The sequence below is a fragment of the Solanum tuberosum genome, unplaced genomic scaffold (genome assembly GCF_000226075.1).
Source record: "Solanum tuberosum cultivar DM 1-3 516 R44 unplaced genomic scaffold, SolTub_3.0 scf00045, whole genome shotgun sequence".
In the NCBI taxonomy this organism is placed as follows: Eukaryota; Viridiplantae; Streptophyta; class Magnoliopsida; order Solanales; family Solanaceae; genus Solanum; species Solanum tuberosum.
Genome location: NW_006238972.1, coordinates 1,350,507 through 1,359,001, shown reverse-complemented (window position 1 = coordinate 1,359,001; position 8,495 = coordinate 1,350,507).

Genomic DNA, 8,495 nt, shown 5'->3' with positions numbered 1-8,495 from the left:
TGGACTCCTTGAAGGAAATATAATCAAGGATCAAGGGTCACCATACCTTTGTTAAGATTCCCCAAGAAAATTGATGAAGAAACCACCTTCAATCCAAGCCCTAGCTCCAAGTTCTTGACCTTCTTAAAATGGAGGATTGTAGAGAGAAAAGTATTTGAGAGGAGGTGAGTTCTTTTTAATTCTAATTAGAGTGACTTAAAATGGAAGAATTTGGTCTAGAAGGGTTTTATAATTGCTAGGAAAGGCATATAATAAAAGGGGCTCAACTTAGGAAAAGAAATAAGGACCCATTTAAAAGTTTCCACTAAACCCGTCTAAGCTCGTCCTTGCTGACAGTGCTTCACTATTTTGGGCATAACTTTTTACTCCGAGATCGGAAAAGGGCAAACTCGGTGGCGTTGGAAAGAGGACTCAGATACCTTTAATTGGATAGGTAATGGTCGACCTAATTCATTTTGAGCTAAAAGATATGACCATTTAAAGTTGACCCTCACTCCTAACTTAAAACTAAAAACTGTTTTTAGGGGACTGTTTTGAGGGTCTCGGTTCTAAATGATTTCATGACCTAGCTTAAGGTCTTGCTAGCTTATAAAGGTGATTAATCAACTAGCTAATCAACCCCTTAAGTCCTTAAACAACACTCCAAACTTCAACGACAAGACCCTTACAACTCACTAGTTCGAACGACTAGTTTCCGGACGTCACTGTCATTTCTCAACATTTCATCAAGTTCTCAACTCCAAACTCACATGTGAGGCTCTAGTTTCACTAGTTCGTTTTTAGGGTCGTTACACTAACGTATTACAAGTAGTCCGTGGAACTACTTTAGTCAGAGGAACTCCTTCATGATATGCCTTAATTAACGGGATTACAGGGTCACAAGGAATTAGCATGATAGTAGCTTTAGAGGATGATCTTAGCTTGGCACCTATCTTTGACAAAAAGTCTACTACTTGATTTGCCTGGCGGAAGCTATGGCGGAGAACTGGGCTCCCCAACTTCTTCATAAGCAACCTGCATGAATCAATTAAATCAACATAAATGGGTTCAAAGAATTTTAGTGGAGTCAGTTTCAATTTCAAGGGACTGTAAATCATATGTAATAGCTATTTGGAGTCCTGGATGAAGGGCTTCTAATCTAGCCATTACATGATTTTGCACCTTGACATATTAATAAAATCCTGTTAACCAAACTCCCTCGTGATTAATCTAATGATACCCTCAATGCCTCCTGAGTTGCTAATATTTGAGTAGAAGCCATAGGTGTTGTAACATCCCATATGCTAGAAAACCAAAATTGCAGAATTTCAGAAGTTACAGGTGCCATCAACGGTGCTACCTATGGACCGTAGGGTGACCCACGGACCATAGGTGGGGTCCGTGGTTAGCCACTTGCAGCCCTCCCCAGAAACTCAGAAAAAAATCGTCTAAGGGTCGATCCACAGCTGGACCTACGGACCGTAGGTCAGACCACGGGTCGTGGTCCATGGATCAAGACCCACAGAACCCCTACTCTGAAGCTAGTCGACAATTGACAGGATGAACCGTAGGTCAGTCAATGGTCCGTCAGTTGGCCCCGATAACTTTTAAGTCAGTGTCATTTTGGTCTTTTCCCTATGTGTTGGACACCTAAACTACGTTGTTTTGGTCAGCTTTGTCCTAGTAAGTAAATTAGAACTTACCTTAGTCGAGTCATTCTCCAAAATTCATCCAATTTGAATGAAAAAGAGAAGAAAGAGTCGACCAACCCTCTCCAAGAACGCAACAAGGTTTCCTCCAGTTCCAGCTCCGAAATTGAAAGATTTCTCCATGAAACTCGTCACCAGTTATGTGGGATTTCACTAGTGGGTTCCTTTCACCCATTAGGTCCCTAGAATTCAGTCAAATTCTTGATTCTCTATATCATGTTTAGACCTAGGGTTTCTTGAACTAAAATAAAAGAGTTGTGATTCAACTGTTAGACTAATCCTAATCAGATTATCATGTTTTTGATGAATTTTTGCTTAGCTTCTTGCATGAAACTCAAAACCCTAGTTGTGTAGATTCGTTTAGTTCATGAATTACACTTGCTAGGTCAGTCTTATTCAGATATACATGCTCCCGTTAAGAATGTTTCATTATCAGTACATTAATGTTGCATTTTCAGTTAGCATGTCAGTATTTGAGCTATCCAGTTTATATTCAGTAATGTTGTATTGTATACATTCTAGTTGGGAGTAGGCCTAATATCGAGTGGACTAGGGTCAGTCACCTCATAGTCCCAGAACTACGTGCCTCCGTAGGTTTAGTCCCCTTTGTGGGCATCATATTTAGTAATCACACCAGTCATGCTTTTATACCCCTAACAAGGTATAGTGGGTCCTATCGATGGGGCGTATACATTGGACTCCACATTTAGCTCACGTGGTTTTATGTTGGTTATTAGTAGCTCCCATAGTCAGATTCTAGTACATTGACGAGGTTACAAATTATATTTCAGTATTCAGTTTCAACATGTTATGTACTTGGTCATTGCATTCAGTTTAGTTCATGTTTAGTATGTTCAGTATATTCACCATGTTCATCTTATATCATTGCTCAACATGCATATTTCAGTTATATATATGTTGTTCAGCTTTATCCTATCCTGCATGCTTAGTACCTTTCAAGTACTGAAGCTTACTCTGCGCTACATCTTCTCGTGATGTAGGTTCAGGTCCTCAGCATTCAGATCACGCATAGATCGATTCTCGATCTCCAGTTCAGTAGTATCAGTGGTGAGTTATCATTCTTCGAGGATGGTTGATATGTTTTCTATTCAATCTTTCTTTGTTTTAGTTTCAGTTTTGCTAGAGTTAGCTGGGGCATGTCCCAACATCTCTAGTCAGTTAGAGGATTTTATTCAAACATAGTTAGATTTAGTTTTAGATTCGAGTTTCACCTTTCAGCTGTTATTGAACTCTCGGTCTTTTATATATTCAGACTTAGAATGGGTAGTCCCCATCATTTCATTTTATATTATGTTTAAGCTTCCGCACGGTATTTCTATTTTTAGTAATTTTTTAAGTATGCTTATGATATGCAGTTCAGGGTTAGCTTGGGGTCACTCGTGATTCTAGGTCTCGTGTTACGTCAAGGGGTAGACTCGGGGCATGACAAACTTGGTATTAGAGCATTAGGTTCAAGAGTCCTAGGATGTTTGAAAATCCACACTAAGTAGAGTCTGTTTCATGAGTATGCAGCGCGCCACACCCATGAGGGGGAGGCTACGAATGTCTTAGGAAGAAATTCACTTTGTTGTTATTCTTATTGTGCGTGGGTATGATCTCCTTTCTAACTCGACGTTATGCTTTTTCAGATCATGCCACCTCGTAGAGATTACCCAAGGAATGATAATGCCTGCAAAGCTAACGCAGTTCCTCCAGTCCCAAACCATGAGGTTTCGAATGCTGAGTTTTAGAATGCCATTCAACTTTTGGCCCAGAGTGTAGCCAACTAGAACAATCAGCAGGTTCCAGTTCTTGCAAATGCTAGTTGTGGATTAGTTTCAGCTAGGGTCCATGATTTTTTCAGGATGAATCCACCTGAGTTTGTAGGGTCACAAGTTGGTGAGGATCCCCAGAACTTTATTGATGAGGGTCAAGAAGATCTTTGGAGTGATGCAAGTAACTGTGAATGATAGGGTGGAGTTGGCGTCCTACCAGCTCAAGGATGTAGCTCACATTTGGTTCACTCAATGGAAAGAAAACAGGGGTGAGAATGCAACTCCTGTGACTTGGGTGTGTTTTACTGGAGCTTTTCTGAACAGGTTCTTTCCGAGAGAGTTGAGAGAGGCCAAAGCTCAGGAGTTCATGAATTTGAGGCAAGGCTCTATGTCAGTCCAAGAGTACGGACTTAAGTTCACCCAGATTTCCAAGTATGCTCCACATATGGTTGCCGATCCCAGGGCGCAAATGAGTAAGTTCCTTTTTGGAGTATCTGACTTGGTGAAGACAGAGTGCAGAAATGCTATGTTATTAGAGGACATGAATATCTCTAGGCTCATGACTCATGCTTAGCAGGTTAAAGGAGACAAGCTTAAAGAACTGGCTAAGAACAATAAAAAATCTAGGACAGGCAACTATGAGTACTCTCAGCAGAAATCGGGTGGTGGAAATCGGTCACAGTTTTAGCAGAAATCTTCTGCCCCAACACCTTCATCAACTAGTGCTCCATCCCCAAGGTTTCGACAGGATCAGAAAGGTAGGGCATCAGGCTCTAAGTCTCAGGGAAGTGCTTCAGGTACTAGAACCTACCCAACTTGTCCAAAGTGTGGTAAGAACCATCTGGACGAGTGTCTTGCAGGCAAGGAATGATGTTTTGGGTGTGGTCAGTATGGTTACAAGTTGAGGGATTGCCCTTCTTCTAAACAGGATCAAAAAGGTAATACTAGTGGGGCTCAGTCTACAGCTTCAGCAGCACCAGCAGGTCGCCCGACTCAGCAGCGTACTACATCTTGTACAGGTGGCGATCAACCCAGAATACGTTGTATGCTCTCCAGGCTCGCCAAGATCAGGAAGATTCTCCTGATGTGGTTACTTGTACATTGCGAGTCTTTCATTTAGATGTTTATGCTTTGTTAGATCCAGGGGCTACTCTTTCCTTTGTAACTCTATCTATAGCAATGAACTTTGGTGTCAGTCCAGAAACTTTCTCAGAACCCTTCTCAATATCTACTCCAGTTGGTGACCCAATTATAGCTAGATGGGTATACTACATAAATTGCCTAGTCACAGTCTCTCAGAAAGTCACCTCAGTGGATCTTGTAAAGTTAAAAATGGTAGACTTCAATATCATTCTAGGCATAGATTGGTTACAATATTATTATGCCTCAGTTGATTATAGAACTAGGATCGTGTGTTTTCAGTTTCCAGACGAGCCAATCTTAGAATGAAAGGGTAGTAGCTCAGTACCTATGGGTCGATTCATTTCTTACCTTAAGGCCAGAAAGATGATCTATAATGGTTATCTTTATCATCTAGTTCAGGTTAAGGATTCAAGCTCCGAAACCCCAACTCTTGAGTCAATTCCAGTAGTAAATGAGTTCCCATAAATGTTTCCAGAAGATCTTCCCAGAGTTCCTCCCGAAAGGGAACTCGACTTTGGAATTTATCATCTTCCAGATACCCATCCTATTTCTATTCCTCCTTACAGAAAGGCTCTAGCTGAGCTTAAGGAATTGAAAGAGCAGTTGAAAGATCTTTTAGATAAGGGCTTCATCAGACCTAGTATTTCCCCACGGGGTGCACCAGTGTTGTTCGTGAAAAATAAAAATGGTTATCTCAGGATGTGCATTGACTATCGGCAGTTGAACAAAGTCACAATCAAGAATAAGTACCCTATCCCTAGGATTGATGACTTATTCGACCAATTTCATGGTGCTAGTCATTTCTCGAAGATAGACCTCTGATCCGGTTATCATCAGCTCAGAGTCAGAGATAGTGACATTCCAAAAACAGACTTCAAAACTCGATATGGTCAGTATGAGTTAGTAGTTATGTCATTTGGACTAGCCATGCTCCTGCATCTTTCATGGATTTGATGAACAAGGTGTTCAAGAAATATTTGGACTTGTTCGTTATCATCTTTATTGATGATAGCCTCATTTACTCTAGGAATGAGGAGGAACATGCGACTCATTTGAGGGTTGTTCTGCAAACTCCCAAAGATCGCCAGTTATTCGCTAGTTTAGCAAATGCGAGTTTTGGTTGCAATCAGTTGCTTTCCTTGGGCATATAGTATCTAGCGAAGGGATCTGAGTTGATTCTTAGAAAATAGAGGTAGTGAAACAATGGCCCAGACCTACCTCTCCTACAAATATCAAAGTTTTTTGGGTTTGGCTGGTTAGTATAGAAGGTTCGTGGAAGGATTTTCATCCATAGCTTCTCCACTGACTAAGTTGACTTAGAAGAAGGTTAAGTTTTAGTGGTCAGATGAGTGTGAGAAGAGCTTCTAAGAACTGAAAACTAGGTTGACTACATCTCTTGTTTTGACTCTACCAGAGGGTTCAGACGATTATCTGATCTATTGTGATGCATCCAGAGTCAGCCTAGGTTGTGTGTTGATGCAGCGAGGTGAGGTTATAGCTTATGCCTCTAGATAACTTAAGGTGCATGAGAAGAACTATTTGACTCATAACCTTGAGCTTGCAGCCGTAGTATTTACCCTAAAGATCTGGAGACATTACCTGTATAGTGTTCACGTAGATGTGTTCATAGACCATAAGAGCCTTCAGTATGTGTTTACCCAGAAATAGTTGAATATTTGCCAGAGGAGATGGTTTGAGTTCCTCAAGGACTATGACATGAATGTGATTTACCATCTTGGTAAGGCCAATGTAGTAGCTGATGCTCTTAGCAGACTATCTATGGGTAGTGTAGCGCATATTGAGGAAGAAATGAAAGAATTAGCAAAAGATGTTCACCGGCTTCCTCTCTTAGGAGTTTGCCTTATGAGCATATCAGATGGTGGTGTAACAGTCTAGAATAGGTCAGAATCTTTATTGGTGGCAGAGGTTAAGGAAAAACAAGGCAATGATCCTATATTGCTACAATTGAAGGGTGCAGTTCATCAGCAGAAAGTTGAGGTCTTCTCCCAAAGGGGAGATGGTGTGCTTCGCTATCCGGGTCGTTTATGTGTTCCTAAGGTGGGTGAGTTGAGACAAAAGATCCTTATAGAAACCCATAACTCCAGGTATTCTATTCATCCATGTGCCAGTAGGATGTACCATGATCTGCAGGAAGTCTTTTGGTGGAATGGTATGAAAAGGGATATAGCAGACTTTGTGGCTAAGTGCCCTAATTGTCAGCAAGTGAAGGTAGAACATAAAAAACCAGGAGGTATGACTCAAGAGATTAATATCCATACATGGAAGTAGGAAGTGATAAACATGGACTTCATTACAGGTTTACCTCGTACTCGCAGATAGCATGACTCCATTTGGGTGATAGTAGACAGAGTTACTAAGTCCGCTCACTTTTTGGCTGTCAAGACTACAGATTCGGTGGAGGACTACGCCAAGATTTATATTAATGATATAGTCAGGTTGCATGGGGTTCCTTTGTCTATCATCTCAGATAGAGGTCCTCGGTTTACCTCTCATTTCTGAAAGTCATTTTAGAAAGGTCTTGGTGCTCAGGTTAAACTCAACACATCATTTCATCCACAGACGAATGGTCAGGTAGAGCGTACCATTCAGACCTTAGAGGACATGTTGAGAGCTTGCATGATCGACTTCAAGGGTAGTTCAGATGATCACCTTTCTCTTATAGAGTTCGCCTACAATAATAGCTACCATTCCAATATTCAGATGGCCCCTTTTAAGGCATTATATGGGCGTAGATGTAGATCTCCAGTTGTTTGGTTTTCAGTAGGTGAAGCAGCCTTGATAGGGCCAGATTCGGTTCATGATGCAATGGAAAAAGTTCTACTCATCTGAGATAGAGTTAAGACAGCCTAGAGTCATCAGAAGTCCTATGCAGATGTAATGAGAAGGGACTTAGAGTTCAAAATTGATGATTGGGTTTTCCTGAAAGAGACACCTATGAAGGGGTGATTAGGTTTGGCAAGAAAGGGAAGCTCAGTCCTAGATATGTAGGCCCTTAGAGGGTCTTGGAAAGAGTTGGTAAAATGGCTTATGAGTTAGAGTTGCCAGCAGAACTAGCAGCGGTGCATCCGATCTTCCACATTTCGTTGTTAAAGAAATGTGTGGGTGATCCAACATCCATAGTACAATTGGAAAGTGTGGCTGTGAAAGATAGTATCAGGTTTAAAGGTTGACAAACAAAGAAGTCGCTTCAGTGAAGGTTTTGTAGAGGAGCTCGTCTGTACATGGAGCTACTTGGGAAGCAGAAGCAACCATGAAGGTCAAGTATCCTCATCTCTTTCCTTCTGATTCCATTCTAGCTTGAGGTAATAGTTCTTCTCGAGTCTTTCATTTACTCATGAGTAGATTCAGTCTTAGTATCATGTTCCTTCAGTCATACTTGCATTTTCAGCGTATTTGCATTTTCTAGGAACTTAGTTCAGTCAGATTTCAGTACTTAGTGGTAGGGTTTGCAGCTCTTTCTCTCCATATTCAGCTAGTTTAGTCTTCATTCGAAGACGAATGTTCCCAAGGGAGAGATAATGTAACACCCCATATGCTAGAAAACCAAAAGTGCAAAATTTCAAAAGTTACAGGTGCCACCAACGGACCGTAGGGTGACCCACGGAGCATAGGTGGGGTTCGTGATTGGCCACCTGCATCCCTCCCCAAAATCTCAGAAAAAAATTGTCTTAGAGTTGACCCACGACAAGACCTACAGATCATAGGTTAAATCACGGGTCGTGGTCCTTTTCTGTGGATCAAGACCCCCAGAACCCCTCTCTGAAGCCAGTCAACGACTGACAGGATGGACCATAGGTCAGTCAATGGTCCGTTAGTTGGCCCCGATAGCTTTTAAGTCAGGGTCATTTTGGTCTTTTCCCTATGCATT